This window comes from Mesocricetus auratus, unplaced genomic scaffold (genome assembly GCF_017639785.1).
Source record: "Mesocricetus auratus isolate SY011 unplaced genomic scaffold, BCM_Maur_2.0 Super-Scaffold_100046, whole genome shotgun sequence".
NCBI classification, from domain to species: domain Eukaryota; kingdom Metazoa; phylum Chordata; class Mammalia; order Rodentia; family Cricetidae; genus Mesocricetus; species Mesocricetus auratus.
In genome coordinates, this window is record NW_024429223.1 from 6,431,503 (window position 1) to 6,449,447 (window position 17,945).

A 17,945-nucleotide genomic window follows, 5' to 3' on the forward strand; every position below is an offset into this window, starting at 1 on the left:
TTCCATAGCTGCCCATGCCCACTTTCCTAGCTCCAGGCGAGCAAATAAACCCCCTTGACACTGAGTGCTTGGTTCAGCTTCATCACAGATGTCTCTCTCCCCTTACTCTTTCCTCATACCACCAGGCTCCCACCCACAAATGGTCCCGTTTCCTCTACTCCAAATTCCAAATACAGCCCCAGAATCCTTCCTCGGCCCCTCAGTCCTGGCCCTGGTATTTACAAGGTTCTTTTCCGTTGCTTCTTGCTGGGGCGAGCTGTCAGCTACCCTCTGACAGGGGCATGCACATGCCTGAAGCAAACCCCACCTTCTTAAAGCAACCCCTCTTTTCTTCCACCCACATCTATTTGTGAGACTCTTCCTGGTCCCCAAGGTCCTATTCCAATGCCATCCCCTCCCGTCATGCTCTTTCTGAGTGGTACAACTACTTGGGTTTCTGCCTTTTTAAGTGACTGCTTTATAACTGGCGTAAGACAAGCCACAGCAGGTATTGTTCCTATCTAGTATTAGCCAACATCTTAGTCCTCTTCCCCTTGCTCTGGTGAACCAATCTCTCTTCTCGCCTTTAACTTGATTTTTATTCCTCGAGTGACCTTAAGTCACTGCTATGACGTGACTTTCTGCGTACCTCCTGCCTTCTGTAGTTGTAGCTTTTTCAGCTACGCTGGTGTCAGAGAGACTAGCAGGACCCTACCTATTTCCCTTTAGAGGAAGTCTTCTAAAGTCCACCTGTCAATGAATTCTCAGGGACAGGCTTGGGACCAAATCAATTTATAACCCTACTTATGGGATGCATTCTGGCAAAAGTCAAGGAGTCAAAAACGATATCACTAAAGTTCTTTCAGATCTATAGGAACCTAAACAGATAGAGATAATGGTGTGGTGACGCCCTGGAAAGCTTCCTGCTCCTCTCCCTTGGTGGGGTGCTGGCAGAAGACAAAACAGGAGGTAGACATTATGTTCTGAATGAAACGTCCCCAGTGGGCACGTGTTTGAACACTTGGTCTCCAGAGGGTGGCGCTGTTTCAGGATGTTGTGGAACATTTTAGACAAGAGGCCTAGCTGGGGGTTGCAGGACCTAGGGATGGGACCTGAAGGTTCTAGCCCAATCCCAGTAAACTCCCATGACTGGAACCATGCTGCTTCAGCTGACTGCCTGGCCATGAAGAGCAGCATCCTTATAAACAAGAATGCATAATCCCTATAATCCCTAGCAGCAGTCTATAAGCATTTGTCCTTATACCCACAGACAAGTGTAGTCGTCACTCCTCATCAAGGACACGTCCTCTTGCAACAGATGGACACTACTACGGAAAACCACACCCAATCAAAAATGCAGAGTTGTGGAGCCCAGTCCCAGCAGATATATCTATGACAACACTCCCACACCTAAGGCTCAGGAAACATAGCCGGAGAAAGGGTATAAAGGTTGAGGGAGCAAGAGGGCCAGGGACTTCGTGGGACTGTGTCTCCTAGTAATATCAGAAGGTGTCATCTCACTAACACGACCGCCTAAACATGAGCTTCACAAGGACACCAACATACATGCTAAACTGCATGGGAGAAAAACCTCACAGGGCCCCCACCCTACAGAAGACCTTCAGACAAGCAGGAAACAGGAAGAGACGGCCCTTCTCGGGGAAGAGCACATCAACTCGCTGTCCAGTGCTAACAACATACAAAAAAGTAACATTATATGGGCTCAGCAGGCTACGTTTGGGATTATTATAACATGGACACACAGAACGCACACACACGCACGCAATAACAATTGACGGGGAAAAGGCAGTTAAATTTGAAGGAGTGAAGGGAGGGTTAGATGAAGGATTCGGGCAAAGGAAAGGGAAGGGAGAAATATTGTAATCAAATCGCAATCTCAAAAAATAATCTGCAAAGAAAGAATACATAAAGAAAGCTAAATCCCTCCTCCCTCAAGTCAGTATTGTGTCACCACGGTAAGAAAAGGCAAGCAATAAATACATAAGATGCCCTTCCACGGTCAGCCTAGGACTCCAAGGGTCTGACCAACCACACACTAGTAGATAGAAGCCTGTTGAGCAATGCTAAGTCCAAGCCATTTTAATCTGATTTCGGGACTCAATGATAGACCAGTGGGCTTTTGGGGGAAAGGAGGTAGAAGAGCATAATTTATCCCTTGTTGGAGGTTAAATTCCAGTGCTGAACCATCTTCCAGATCTTACGACTGTCCTCCTGAGAGACCCTGGCCTCGCATCTAACAAAGCTGGGAGCAAATCTTAAAGACGGGCCAGGCGGTAAGAACACCATTGCCCAGTGCTCCTGGAGTCCATGTTCATATACACTCACGAGGGAAGACTTGCATCACCATGGAAGGTTATCAATATGGAGGGCAAGATCCTTTTCTTCGCTTCTGTCTACACTCTTGGCCCGTCTTCCTCCCCCGTAGGACCACACGGTCGAGTGAAGAGAGAGGCCACACCAACGGCATCTAGCAGGTCACTCGCCAAGGCGTGTGCGGGTCTTCATTCTGGGTGGGCAGCTGAAAGCCACCAGCCTGTGTGTGTACCTGGTTTCTTATGGATAATCCTCTTTTACATTTTAATTAGGGTGTCTCAAAACCAAGACAGTAGTTTATGAAATATCCAAGCATCATCACAAAATGATTAAAATAGATCTTTCCTACCCCATTCAGAAGAAGAAAGGGGAAATGACGAAGAGAGTCTCCTCAGCTTATCCCCAGTGCCCAGGGACAGAAGGCCCAAGGCTCTAGAAAGAAGGGGCGTGGAAAATGAACCTTCCGTGAGGAAGCCCTGCCGTGAGTGACTGACCCACTCTAGACCGAAGGTCTCAGGCCCGGTTGGGACGTGCTGCTGTCCTTTCAGAGGACCCCAAGCAGATGGATCTGAAAAGCAACCCTCAGCTCCCAGAGGTCACCAGTAAAGCCTGCCTGTCCCTGGGACTGGCCCACCATTCATTGCTCAAGGAGACTAGAGGAACACTTGGCAGGGAACAATATCACAGACCCTTATGGTGACAGCTCTCAGGCCTGGGAAGAGTTCAATCCAAGGGCAGTCACACTGCGGGCAGTCATAGACAACTAGAGAAGTCGAAAGTTCTTTAGCTGAGACCCAACCCGGATCCCCCCTTTCCTGTACTTCTTTGCCTGGCCTGCTGTGGGGGACAGACAGACAGATAGACATCCAGCCTCAGAAGTCAGGCCCTGCGGGTGAATTGACCCCTTTATTTGGTGGTGACCAGTTGCAAAGCTGACCTAATGCACAGCTTTCAACCTCTGAACACAGGGACACAGGGGCTTTTGTGTCGTGACAAATAAAGCCAGTCACCATGGGTGAGGTGGGCCTTGAAGTGACAGGGGATGCCTAGCCAGCTTCTGAGGATGCCTGTCCCACAAGGTCTTTGATAAAAGGCCTGTACAGATAGGACATGATAGAAGGAAATTTATTTATTTAGGCTTCAACCCTGCCGCCTACCTGGTCCCACTCTTTGGAAGATTTTGCACCAGGTGACCCATCTCCAACCCAGAGAGTTGACATTTCTCTGTCCTGGGGCCCGCTGGTACAAAAAGAATCAATTCCAAAAAACAAACAAACAAACAAAAAACAAAAAAACAAAAAGACGGTCCATGCCACAAACACCTTTACCGGAGCTGATCCTCTGGGCACCCCCTGTACGTCTCCGAAACCATCACTCCAAAGCAACACCCCCAAAAAAGGAGGCGTTCAAGGTTGCAGATGGGAGAGCACCCCAGTGAACCCCAAGACCGTCGAGCACCACTGAAAGGACAGACCGTGACATGAAACATTTGGGGGTGTGGGTGCAAACACCTGCGATCCTCGCGCTTTGGAACGGCTGAGGCGGGAGGGCAAGTTCAAGGCCAGCCTGAGCACAGAGAAAGACACGTTTCAAAAAAAAGAAAAGAAAAGAAATCAAAACAAGCAAGAAAATGGAGAAAAGGGGGAAACCACAGAATCCAGAAGGAAGGAGATAAAATGTAGCCTCTGCTCAGCCTGTCCCAGGGAAGAAGACACAGGGCCTCGGGACAAGAAGGGTTAAACTTTGCTCTGTTCAAGAACCCCCCTCTCCTCCTCCTCTTCTTTTTTTCTTTCTATTCTTTTTTTCTCCCTTTCTTTTTTTTTTTGGTTTCATCTTCTCAGTAAAACACATAACTTAAAATGAAATCAAATATTAAAAATGACAGACTATATAAGTGCCGTGAGTAACTTCAGGTCACGGAGGGAGGGAGAAGCCAGCAAGTTGTCAGGCACTATCTGTCAGAGTGAATTAGAAACAATCAGCAGAGACTGAAAGGGAAGGTGATTGTTATTAAGCAGCAGGGCTGTGAGCAGGCTACCCAGATGTGGTCGTGCATATAAAGGACAGGAAACAGCAGTTTAATTCAGGAAGCCCTGGCGAACAGGGCAGCCGAGAGGAGAGAAGTCCTTTGTCGCTAATAAGCTGGAAGTTACTTTGATAACAGCAGGGTTAGGCTCAAGAATAAAACACATTTCTTTCACTACCACACACCATTAATATCGCAGAAATGCGGTGGGAAGAGATGCCCAGCGCGAGCCCGGGAGGAGTGAGTGGCCCTTTCCCCTTCTCTGGGAGCACTAGTCAATCCAGCACTCCTCCTGCCCAGGCTGGGCTCTTCCTGACAGTCTCGGTCTGTCTGTCACCTTCTAGAATGTCATATGACTTTAAAAAAAAAGAAGAAGAATGATCATATTTCATTATCCCCAAGTACCAGGTCTTCCCATCTCTGGGTCCTGTGGGCAAGGTGCGCCTCCGCCCCCTGTAAACAGCCTCTGTATAATGAAGGCCGTGTATGCCACAACGAAAAACAATTTTATATGCAGACAAGGCCCGATTTCGTAAGAAATTACTTATGCAGGCGTTCTGCAATTATCCTGTGATACTTTCAGGCAACAGTCTGACAGCAGTTGTGCAAACAATAAAGGGATTACAGAAATAAAAACAAATAATATTACACACACACAGAAACGCCATGTTGTATGTGGACCAGACATAGGGACTGTGCAGAAATGACTTCAGCAGGTAGAGGGGCCAACAGGATGTACCATCTCCTCCCCAATCCGGATGCTTGGCAACTTCCTTGCCTCTCTGATTCTTGGCTCATCCCAGGGAGGTTGAAGACATTGGGCCTCTTTGAAGGAAGGAGCAGGGTTGAGGGGCTAGGAAATGGTAGGACATAGGGAACTGAACATATTGTCCTTCCAGGCCAGCAGGAACAGCCCAGAAGGACCCCAGAGAAAACTTCAGGTCACTGTGATAGAGGGTCAGGACACGCCTAACAAATACTTCTGAGAAAAACAAAAAAGGTGCATCAGCCACTCATGGGAAGCCATGAAGTTTCAGAAGCAGGAGGTTCCTGCCCAGGCGGCACCACGTCCCCCCGTGGATTACAGAGAGGGGCCCTTCCATCGCTTGGTTCTCACAGGGAAAAGAACCAAGCGTCATGCCTCGCCCCAGCAATCACCCGAGGTGACATGCAGGCACTTGTTACTCTGGGTGTTGGGGTGATATAGAGGAAGGTGGCGTCAGCAGTCACACACAGGGCCACCTGACCTCCATGCTTTCCACAGCCACCCTTTCTCTGCCCCCAAGTAGCATGCACACACACACACGCATGCATATACACATGCACACACATGCACGCATGCATGCACATATACACACATGCATGCACACACCCTCATACACACATGTACACACGCACATACACACATGCACACACACGCATACACACACATACACATACATGCACACACGCACAGGCACGCACACACATACACACATGCACACACATGCATGCATGCACGCACCCGCATACACACGCATGCACATGCGCACACACACATGCATGCATGCACATACACACACACGCACACGCATGCATGCATGCATGCACTCACATACACACACATGCATGCATGCACGCACACGCACGCATGCACCTGCACACACACATGCATACACATACACATGCATGCATGCATGCATACACACACACACACACACACACACACACACTCTTCCATCTCCAACTGTCAGTGTGGGACTGGCTGCCCATGCTGTGTCTCTTCCCACGTTCTGTCTTTGCTTCCTAATCTGGGTCATCCCATCCAGGGTCTGAGGTCCACGCTGGCCAACCCTTATTTTGTCACCTTCTGTCCCTGACCCCCCCAGTGCCCGCTGCTGAGCATGGACGGCAGCCCCATCTGGCCCGCATGCTATTTGCTGGAAGTTTTTGTTTGTCCCCTCACTTGTTTTCTTTTTTAAAAGAGTTTGCCATGAGGCTCGAGCTGGCCTTTTCTCTCTCCCCTCAGCCTCCCGAGTGCTGGAATTACAGACACGTACCACCGTGCCCATTGTGCAGAAACTTTAAAAAAAAATAGATGTAAACTGGTTGCTAGCTGTAAGGAGGGGGGAAATGAACATAATCACGTCCTGGAGGGTGGGCGTAGCAGAATCAGACTCCACAGGCTCAGGATTTGGCAAGGACATAAAATATGGAAAGACAGGGAGGTGTGTCGTGTCACCACAGCTTTAAACCAAATGCAACAAACTCCAATAGTGGCAACCAACACTCCCGGAAGTTGGTTACTGAACTGTCACCAACCATCGCTCAACACTCACAGGTACCATGACAACGCAGAAGACATGCCCCCACCCCACCCCCACTTCCCCACCCCAACTAAAGCTTCCTTTAAGGCAAGAGTGGTCCCAGATCGTCTAGAGCTCCATGAGGGATGGCTTTCTGCTCATGTGAGGATGAGACCGGGCAGAAACGCATGGGCAGGGGAGGGTTGGGATTGCAACTTTGTCAGTGATGTCCTATAATCCCAGGCAAGCTCCTCCACCTCCTCTGGGTCTCAGCCACCTCCTGGACAAGACCGTGAGTTTGATCACAAAGGCCACTACGAACCCCTATGAGCCCACGGGCCTGTGGGTGATCTAGGATTTCGGAGAAGTCTGCCTGGGACAGACGGCACTGCCCAGAGGAGCCAGATCTAAACTACACCACTGACAAGACTCAAGAGTCTGGTTTTGATTTTAATTAGTACTGTGTGTGTGTGTGTGTGTGTGTGTGTGTGTGTGTGTGTAAGTCAGAAGACATCTTTTGGGAGTGATTTTTCTACTTCTACTATATAGGCCTGGGAGTCCAAACTCCTCGGGTCATCAGGCTGGGGAACTAGTGCCTTTATTCACTAAGGCACTTTATTAAGCTTCTTTTTATTCCCTAATTGGGGTTTTGCTACACAGCCCAGGCTGCCTGGAACTCACCAAATTCCATTTCCTCCTTCTTGAATGCCAAGATGGCATGTGTACAGTACCAATGTCATCCCCCTGGGATCTCAGACAGTCGGAAGATCTGGAGTTAGAGGGACCACTTCTGCCCAAGTACCCACCACTGGTTCACAGGGCTGTCCAGGACATGCTACTTCTGCTACTGTGTACATAGTAGGTTCCTCCCAGGGCTGGCGGCCAGCTTGGACCAGGCATCCCTCCAGGGGAAACCAGACCACAGTGACCAGACCACCAGAAGCCATTGCAAGGCTAATTCTAATTCAGTTATCTAGGAGAATCTCCACACCTGGAACAGCCTGTTTCTCAAGATGCTTTTCTTTGGTTGGAAGCAGCAAGCCAGGAAGGAGGAACCTGGGGTGCGGTGCTAAACGGGGTGTCTGGCAGTTGCGAGACTGTGGGGTTTATTTAACAGCACCTCGAAACAAAGCAGCTAATGACCAATGAACAAACAGAAGAAAAAACAAACAAACAAACTCACCATGACCTTACAAAGCCACACCTGAATGGAGCACCCACTCAGTTTCCCGCACAGCATCCGTCCATCTGACATCATCTTAGATCCACTGGTTCTCCCTGCTTTCTGAGTCCCACCCTCAACATGAGCTCCCTGTGGTCCTGAACTCAGACTGCCTTGGCCAAGTTGCTTCTAGTGCTTGTAAACCAGCAAGAACTACAGTCAGACTCTGGCCTCCCCTTCTGCTGTGGCTTGAATCTGAACCATTCCTACAGGTTCTCTTGGCACTGACCGCTTAGCCACCAGCTGGTGGCACTGTCCTTAGAGGGGGGGTCTAACCAAAGGAGGCGAGGCGCTGGCGTTAGACCCTTGACCCACTTCCCATCTTGTGCGTTCTACTTCCTGTTCACCATGACGTAACCTTCCCTACCGCGTGTTCCTGGCCACCGTCTGGGGTCAAACATCATGAGCCAAAGCAGTCATGCCTGCTTTAAGTTGTTTGTGTCAAGGGTTTGGTCACAGTGAGGAGAAAAGTTAAGGGTGTGATGCCACCTGCTACCTGTGCTTCCTGAGGCAGACAGCTTAACTCCCACCAGCCTCAGTTTCCAAGCCTGGAAGACACACGTAAGGGATGAGGTCTGTCTGCCAGGGGCTCCGGGGTGGATTGAGATAATCTCAAGGAATACTTAGGCATAGGCGAGTTCCCCTCTGCATGCTCTCCCTGGGGGGGGGGGTGGATCAGGGCTCCATTCCCTCATTCCTCATCTACAAAGGAGTCATGAGCAGTCCTTACCTCCACGAGTTCCGAAGCATCCTGGCAAAGTGCTAATGGGACACAAAGCATGCCCCCCCCATATGTACCCTTTATTGGATTCAGGTAGACACTTCAATCTCTCTCTCCTCCTCCCCCAAAGTACCACCTCTGTGGCACTCGACTAAGGTGACTTGGGGTCAGCGGGGCCACGGCAAGACCAGCCCTGACACCTCCTCTGGTACCCACCATCCCCTAGAACAGTGTTGCCAGCTGGCGGCCAAGTATTCAACGCCTGAGCCTGCGGAGGAGTTCAGATTCAAACCGTTGCAGATGGGAAGGCCGGATTCCGATGAGTTCCTACTGATTTTGGAGCCCACTCTTTGTGAAAGCACTGGACAGGACAGTCCTGCCTCTACCCATAGGAAACTCGGGTGATAGGAACCGAGAGTGGGGAGCAGTGGGAGGGAGTTCCCAGGGTCTATGAGCACCATTTCCTCTGGATGGCGCTGGACCTCATGCATGAGGGGTGGGCTATGGACTGAAGGTTGTGTCTCCCCTCTTTAGAGGGATGTTCTTGGACACCCATGTTGTAAGGACACAGGAAGTCATTGCAATGCATTTCTGTAGTTTTTCTGTCTTGTTTTTTATTATTTTATTCATATAATTTTTGCAGTTCTCGGGATTAGACGCATGATAGGCAAACCCCACACTTCCAACCATGCTATCACTTATTTACTAAAAAAAAAAACTTTAGAGACAATCTTGCTCAGAGTCGCGGTTGACCTTGAACTCAAGATCCTCCTGCCTCAGCTAAAGTGTTGAGATTATAGCTGTGTACTGCCACAGCTGGACTTTTAGCTCTTTATTTTGAAACAGGGTCTCTAAGTTGCCCAGGCTGGCTAGCCACTCACTGGCCTAAACATCAGCCCTGTAAGGCTCCATGCATTCTTTCTTCTGTGTGCCTGCTGGCCACTGTCAAAATGGGAGCGCTCATGAAACCTGAGTGTGGTGTTCTTCCTGGCTGCATGCAAAGCCTTCACCCTGAAGAACGTTAATGTTAGATTCTGGCAGTCCCTATAGCCATGCGCTGGTGGCTGCAATTGGTCACTGTCCCCTCAAAGTGACAGCCACCATGGACAAGAAGAAATCAATGATCAAGATTTGTGTGTGTGTGTGTGTGTGTGTGTGTGTAGAGAGAGAGAGAGAGAGAGAGAGAGAGAGAGAGAGTTTATAACTACAGTAGCCTCATGTGCACAAGGTACTCTGTGGATCATTGATGAGGATGCTTTCAAAGACCCAGCTCTGAAAGGCAAGGGGAGACGAGGGGCCAAGGTCAAGTTTGAGGAGAGATTCGAGATGAGCAAGAACGAGTGGTTCTTCCAGAATCTTTGAGTTTCCCTCGTTAAAATAAGTAAGAGGGGAGAGGGGGAAAAAAAGAACTTCCCAAAGCCAAGTGTCCTTTTCAAAGAACTGAGGGGGTGTGGGGGAGAGGAGATTCCCCTGCACACAAGTCCAGACTCTCGGACACAGGGCCACATCAGGCCCTCTGCTCTCACATGCTGTCAGCTCTTCTCAACCCCTGGGAGCTTGAGAAGACTGTGTCCTGGGGCTGAAATTCAACAAGGACTAGGAGAGAGGTACCCACGTATCCTTTGCCTGTTCCTTAGACCTATCCGATATCACTCCTCAGAGCCTTAGAATTTGTTCTCCAAGTCACAAAGAGTTGGTATGGGCCCTGGAAAGCTGGCTCAGTGGGTAAAAGCACCGACCACTCTCCCAGCGAACCAGTTTCCAACACCCACACCAGTGTCTATAACTCTGTATCTAAAGGATCTAATGCCCCTGACCTCTAGGTCACTTACACGCCCTCGAACACAGCCACACACCGACACACACACACACACACGCACACACACACACACACACCTGTACATAATTAACAAAATAAAATATCTCTTTAAAAAAGAAAAAAAGAGAATTTGATCTTGGAAGTAAAGTTTCATCTTACTTCCAGGTCACATGACACCCCCTCCCCAAGTCATCCCAAGGTGTGCGTTTCCCGTCCAGAAGAACACTCCTGTGCCTGCTCCCCGGGGTTCCCCATAGACCACCCATACCTCAGTCCCCTGCCTGCCCGTGAAATCTCATTACATGGCTTTTATGAATATGCACTGCTAGCATTGTTTTATCTTCCTATTGGCTATTGCCACTCTTGGATGGGGTATGTCCTTGAGAAAGGTAGTAGGCAGAGTCAAGGAGAGGCCATGTAGCTGCCAAGAAAGCAAGAGGCTCGGGTATCACTGGTAAGCCGAAGCCATGTGTGTTTATTTGGGACTAAACGGTTGTGGGACCAGGTAGGACAGAAACTTCCGTCTGCAACTCTTTTTCTGTGTCAAACTCATCAACTCTACTCATAGACACATGCATGCAGGAAGGACAGAGTGAGCATTGGGTTTGGTGGGGTCTGCAGCTTCAGGCTTCATCGAGGTTATTGAACATGTCTCCTGCATATGAGCAGAATTATTAATGATTTTCCTTTATGTTCCAGGAAGCCCAAAGTTTAGCCCATTGGTTGGCTGAAAAATATGTGTCTTAGTTCTGGGAAGCCTGGAACCACTGTCCGTCCCCCAGTGTGTGAGCTACCCAAGCTAGGGATGGTGTGTGTCTCCCACAGGGGAAGCCCATGACGTTCCTTCATTGTCTGTCTGCAGTGCATGGGAGACGTACTCTTACTTCCTTTCCCTTCCCTTCCCTTCCCCTCCCCTCCCCTCCCTTCCCTTCCCTTCCCTTCCCTTCCCTTCCCTTCCCTTCCCTTCCCTTCCTTTCCCAAAAGGAGTCAAGGGGGAAGTAGCCAGCATGGTACCAGAGGCTGTTTCTCCCACCTCAAGAAGCCCAGAGAATGGAATGTTCTCGCTCTCTCGACAGCCAGCACTACCAACTCCCTACCAGCGGCTCCGGGCAACTATGCTAAACCTGGCCTTCGGATATCATGAGCATCCACACTGCATCAATGTAGCAGCTGAGTGCTGTAAGATTCCGAACTCCCCCATCTGTGTTTTGCCTCCCAAGAGGGAAAATAGTCTTCACAGACATTCCCTTATCTGGCAGGCAGATTCCAAACCTTACTGGCAACCACGGGCTTGTTTTCCCAACCCAGCAGCAAAGGAACCAAAAATTGTTCCCGCCTGCGATATGCCGGGGAGGGACCTAGCCAGAAGCTCCGTCTGCAGTCTCTAGGCTGGCGCTCCTGAGCAGCCCACCCGCCCCCCCACACTCTCCTAGAGGGCACCTTGGGATCTGCAAAGTCACTGATGGCCCCCACTACTGCTTTTGATAACTGCTCCTTTTTCTGAACACAGAATACACCCACTAAGAAGCTGCGGGGGGGAAAACACTCAGCGCGGTGTGAAATCAACACTTTCCGACTCAAATAACGGGGTAAACCAGGGAAAACTTCCAGCCTTCTCACTGGAGGCACTTTCCTCCCGCAAGAATCGCAAGGCCTCGATGCCACCATCAGCCTGTCCCTTGCCTTCTGCACATGGAGGAGCCCCATACACACCCCCAGACCGTCTTTTCACAGGTGGATAATTCCTGATATCCCCGCCCCCACCCCAGTCTGACCTTTCACATTCTTAATTCCTGGAACCCTGAACCCAAGCAATTGCTAATAAGCCAATATGGAATGATAACCGTGCAAGTCTAATTGATAGGAGGCTCTATCGACTGGCCTTGATGTCTATCTGAGCTTCTCAACGGCCAAGATTTAAATGTTTCAATTTTATTTTTAACTTTCACTTTCCCTCATTGCAGCAGTGTCAGGCGAAGAGGTACGGTTTCACTATCAGAAAGAATCGCGGTGCAGAATAATTTATGACTTCAGCTTTGGGCTTTCAGAAAAGCCATTTCAAATCTTCACTTTGATTTGGTTGTATCAAACTACTCAAAATAACAGCAGCACTTTTCTTGGAACCAGAGGAAAAAACGTGAACAGCACCTCAGGAGTTTGAGCTGAAGCTTCATCTCTACTACCCCGGAAGAAAACTCCAGAAAAAAAAAAAATTAAGCCACACAATGTCTCGGGGTGAAGCGCCACGAGAACATGGAACCTTGTTCTTCGGAATCCTTTTGTTTCAAACCATCACCATCCAAACCACAAAGGGAATGCTGGTCCCCAGGACCCACAAACCAGGGTTTACTGGGTGGGTGCAGGGGGCCTCCACTTGTATCCCGGATTGACTTGGCTGGGGTGCACAGTGGTTAGCTTGAACTGGGTTTGTGTGAAGTCAACAGGGTAAGGCAGGAAGACGTGAGGAATGTCCAGGCGGACAGCTGTAATAGGGAGAGGCTTACCTTAACACCCTCACTGCATGCTTGGCTTAAGGACTGTCAGTCTAGGAAGGATATATCCCCAGAAAAGATGCACCGGATACAGGCGCTGAAAGATGGCCAGAAGGATGTCCCCTTTCCCTGTCACAAACAAACAAACAACAAAAAAAAAGGAAATAGAGAAAGAAACCATGTAAAGCAAAAATGTAACAAATTCGGGAAATCACAGCCACACTCTGAGGTCAAGGAAACTCAGCTGCAAAGGTTAAAGATGAAATCAAATCCTGGGCATGAGAATGGAAATCTATCCCCATGCAAGGCCACTAGTGACGCGCTGTAGACAAGAAGCTAAATACTGCCTAGCACTGGGATCCTTTATTTCCATCAGATCAATAAGAGCTTATATTTATCAGGATTCCAAACAGCTGCCACTTTTGACAACCTCCACTTTATTTTCTCACTCCTTGCGCTGTATCAGGACAGAGAGGACCCGAGAAGCAGCTTTTAATGCTATTTACACCTGAAGACACAATTCCATTAAGAGGTCCTGTTTTGTTAAAGAAACAGGGGCTGATATGATTATATTGGCAGGAATGGGAAGTGCCTTTGTTCTTCTCCCCAGGTCTTCCCCTCTGCGAGCCAGACCCAGAAGGTCTGACGCGAAGTCAGGGTACAGGCACTTCTTTTACGTTGTTTTTGTTGTTCAAACTTGCCATTTGCAGAGGGAGGAAGGACTCTGCTAAAATGGTTACCCCTCTAATCGTCTGTGCGGCAATATTTGCTATCAGGCATTCTAAATAGATTATCAGCAGTCCATCTGTGTCATTATTGATTTATAAGGCTTTAAGCAGCTTTAGAATGGAAGCTTTCCCACCGAGGGGCTGCTTGTATAAATCAGAGCCGTGCTCAAATATAGCAGCCATCATTCAAGATATTGTTCTTCAAATCATAACAAGAAGGGGAAAATGATAAATTGCTTGTAATATACTGATCCAAACTGATATGCAAATCTTGTTTTTAAAATATATTACTTGAGTAAAAAGAGGCATCATTAACATATGAATGCTATATGCAAATGATCATGACAGAGCAGATGTTGGCGCATGTAATTGACCTATATGTGAATTGCATCAGAACCCTTAACTCTATTAATTCACTACCCAGTAACTAGATATTGTCCAAAAAGTACATTCTTTGAAACCATATACTGGAAGCAAAGCTGACAGGGTTCCAAGGATTCAGAAACAAGGTCACTGTCAGTAGCATTTTGCTGTCATCTGCATTCCCCTTCTTATGGGTGACATCATCATGTGGCCGTGTAAATCGATCACTTAATAGCATTTAGGAAATACTGCAGTGGGGAACAGGTTATAAAAAAAATGCCCCAGTTTTATTCTCTTCCTTGGCAGAAATGTCATACCTCTTAAACTGAGGGTTTGTGCATGAGTGCCCTGTGAAACTCACAGATGCCATTTTATTCCCCGTCTTTATTTTTCCACTTCTTCTCAGAGTGACATTAAATTGTATTAAATAGCCTTTTGTCCACAGGGCACAGACCACCCCGCATATGATAATGCATTAACGCCCCACGTTCCAGCCACTGAGCTGAGACATTCTCAGACTTGGAGGATAAGTATGAAGCGCCATTGTGTGTATAGCCTGCTAACAATGTGACACATACTAATAGAAACATACCTAATAAATTACTGCTTTCAGGTCTAGCAAGCTGACATTTCTCTGCAAGGGACAATTTTATATTTGTGGCACAGAACAAAATTGCTTCATACGAAGCCACTGTGGATTAGCATAAAAATTAACACTTAAATTTCAGCTTATTTTCCACCCTCTCCTCCTGCCACAACAATCAATTCCTCTTATAAATCTGATTAGATTTTATGATGCTTATTATTCCAAGCATGCCTCAACACAGCATTCACGGGCTTGAAGACTATTTGTTTAAATAGAAAAAAGAAGCAGATAAATCTATAGGTATTTTTTATTACCCCTTTCCCCACCAGTTTCTTTCTCATATTGTAACATCAGTAATTGATTGCACACATTAATTAACATGTAAGGTAGAAATTCTGCATTATGTGTGATTTATTTTCCTATCTGGTGAGTAGGTTTGTGTGTTGCCCTTGTATTTCTAGGACATTGGGCTCGATTCTGGTCCAGACATGAATGTCAATGCTCACTCCCCCGAAAGTTATTAATGTCAGATATGAAATGAGATTTTTGATTTCACCTGCTTACTAATCCACAAAAGCTGTTTTGAGTGATGTAGGCTTAAACGCTCAAATTTGAAATGATATATTGCTATATCTGATAACATGCAAATATGTTCATTAGACATAATTTAGCAGGAGAGAATAGCAACACTTTCATAACAAGCCGAGGTCAAAAATGGTTGTTAATTAAACAAGTCGTGAAAAATGGCATTGCAGGGGCACTGTCCGGCAGACACCAGGCTTGCCAGGGATATGCCACAGATAAGCATCCAAGGCTCTGGTCCAACATGGAAGGGGGGGAGCTTCTGACTGCATCACCTAACCAAAATCAAGGCTCACACAAAGACTTGGAGTTAACCACACATGATGCTCCTTGGAGCCGAAAGATAGCATGCTATACTTGTCCATTTGAAGATGTGATTTCACTTTTGTCTTCGTGGCTTACAGTGATTTATATGGTTGACTCTTTCACAGACAAACCAGGAAATAAATTAATATTACATCCGGCCATGTTGCTGGTTGTCCTGAGTGTTTATGGCTGTGTATTTAAAACCAACGGGCAGAACCATAGCTGGGATGGTGAGGTTGAGGGCAGGGGTGGGGGCTGAGGTGGATGGAGTGCTATGCATGCTTCTGTGATGTCTTCCTTTCCCTCTGGTCCTTCTCAAGTGCATGCACTGGTTACCTAGGGAACCAGCATGCAGTAAGAACTCTTCCCATTGGTCATGAGTTGAGATTCAAGGTGGGTGGGGTTCCGAATCACAGGTGAAACAAGCCATCTAGACTTCTTGGTTTTGGATGCCTGAGTGCCATCCGGGAAGAGGGCACCATGGGGGGTCAACTACAATTTTAGGTGGGCAGCAGTGTCTCACAGCTGAGTACCCACAGCCTTCATTCAGGAAAGGGCAGCATTCACAGAGTCGTTAATGACAAAGGGACCGTCTGGAACCAACTGGAGCCTCGTGTCACGTGTGACAGCCATTGTGTAGCATGATACTTATCCAAAGAATCATTGGGGCCTCTCTGTAAGCAGGAAGAGCTCATGAGCGCATGGGAGTGTCACACAGCAAGGAAAGTTCATGTGAGGTGAAACACTGAATCTGAAACGTCTTCCAGAGGTTGCTGTTTCCAGTGCTGGGTCCCCAGCTGGTTGTCCTCTTTTGGAAGGTTATGAAAGGAGCTCTTAGGAGGTAGGGCCTAGCTAATGGCCAGCCATTGTGGGGAAAGGTTCTGAAGGTTTAGCGGCAACCTGGTTTCTGCTTCCTTTGCTTCCTGGTCTGCCATGATATGAGTAGTCTTCGTACCTGCTGCCTCTGCCATGAACTGATCTGTCCATCAAACCTTCCTCACCATGACGGACTAAAAACCCTTTAAAACCACAAGCCAAAAAAATGAACCTCTCCTTTTAAGATGTTTCTGTCAAGTATCCTGTGCAATGACTGACTTGAAAGGAATAAATACACTGACAACTAGACACTTAAGATCTCGCTAGTCCTCCATTATGTCCTAGGGGATGAAGATCCTATTCCAGTTACATTGTGTCCAGGTATAAAAAACGCCCTCATTCTCAACCAGCCTGGCAGTCATTGTTACTATTACCAGAAACTCCGCCTTTGGGTTGTGTTTTATGGTTCTTGAGCTTTCAAATGCACATCTCAGCTTGAAAGAGGCACAGTGGTTTTCCTTCTGCGTGACCTATATTTCCACGGGGATTCTGAAACAAGACTATTGGATAGAAGCTCCTGCAAATGGGGAAGACAACATCCCCAATCCCCCTTGGCGTTTGGTGGTTCTTTTGGTGTGTCTCTTGCTCCTCTATGTGGGGCCCCCACATGTGACTGACTATGTGCATTCCTTCCACCCACCACAACCCTAAACCCCACCATAGCTTGCTTCCCTGGTGGGAAAACAGTGACTCAGCCAGTTCTCAACTTCTAGAACAACCCAAACATGGCACCAGGCCACATACACACACACACACACACACACACACACACACACACACACACACACACACACACAAAGCTTGTTGGAGAGAGTCAAACAGGACTGTATTTTCACAGTGTTGAAAAACTGGGGAGGAAGACTTCGACAAATTCAATTTCTGTATCACAGTAGGTGAATTTAACTTTTACTTGTCACAGGCCAAAAATCATCTCTCGAGTCCTGGCACTATCAACCCAACTTCATGTGCACCACAACTGGCATCTACCCCAGTTTAACTGTTACACAACTCAAGAGGCTGTAATCCATTTCAAAATGGATTATTATTCATTAAATGAATGGATGTACAAAGGAATGGCCCCATAGTGCACATGACTAAATATGTATGCAAATGAATATCTAAAGATATGTATGAATGAATGGAGAGCTAGAGCTATGATGGAAGGAATTAAAAATTAGTAAGTGTATGGATTAATGAGTAAATGAATATGCAAATTAAGAAATGACCTATGAAGAAATAGAGGAGTATCAGTAAACCAACAGATTCTTTTGTTGTTATTTTCAATGCTGGGGACGGAATCCTGGACCTTATATGTATGTTAGGTGACTGCTCCACCACTGAGAGCTTTATCAATGGGCTTCTAGTAAATAAATATATCTCTATCATGCTATAGAGATATGCATATAGAGATACAGGCCCATCTAAATATGCCTCTGTCATGCCCACCCAAAGAGCCAATGTGCTCAATGGGAAAATTTGACAAATGTAGCCTCTGCTTGAATCCTGTCCAGGAGTTTTGTTTCACCCAGTAGGATTCTCTGTAGACCATGGTAGAATAAGAAAGAAGAAGAAAATAGTCCTGTCTATCTACGCCTCCAAGAGGTGCTTCTAATGATGAACTCCCTG

The 17,945-nt window shown here is 47.5% G+C and overlaps 1 protein-coding gene across 8 annotated transcripts in view; it reads right to left on the minus strand.

Annotated features, from left to right (window-relative positions):
* Nucleotides 1-17,945, minus strand: part of Znf536 (zinc finger protein 536) — a 454,586-nt gene that overhangs the window by 315,376 nt on the left and 121,265 nt on the right. For 6 of the 8 annotated variants that reach the window (XM_040735410.1, XM_040735411.1, XM_040735409.1 and 3 more), the window contains exon 3: nt 12,891-13,007. The exons of the other annotated variants lie outside the window; for them this stretch is intronic. The gene's annotated coding sequence lies outside the window, so the exon portion shown is untranslated. The remainder of the gene's footprint in view (nt 1-12,890; nt 13,008-17,945) is intronic. 8 annotated transcript variants of the gene reach the window in all.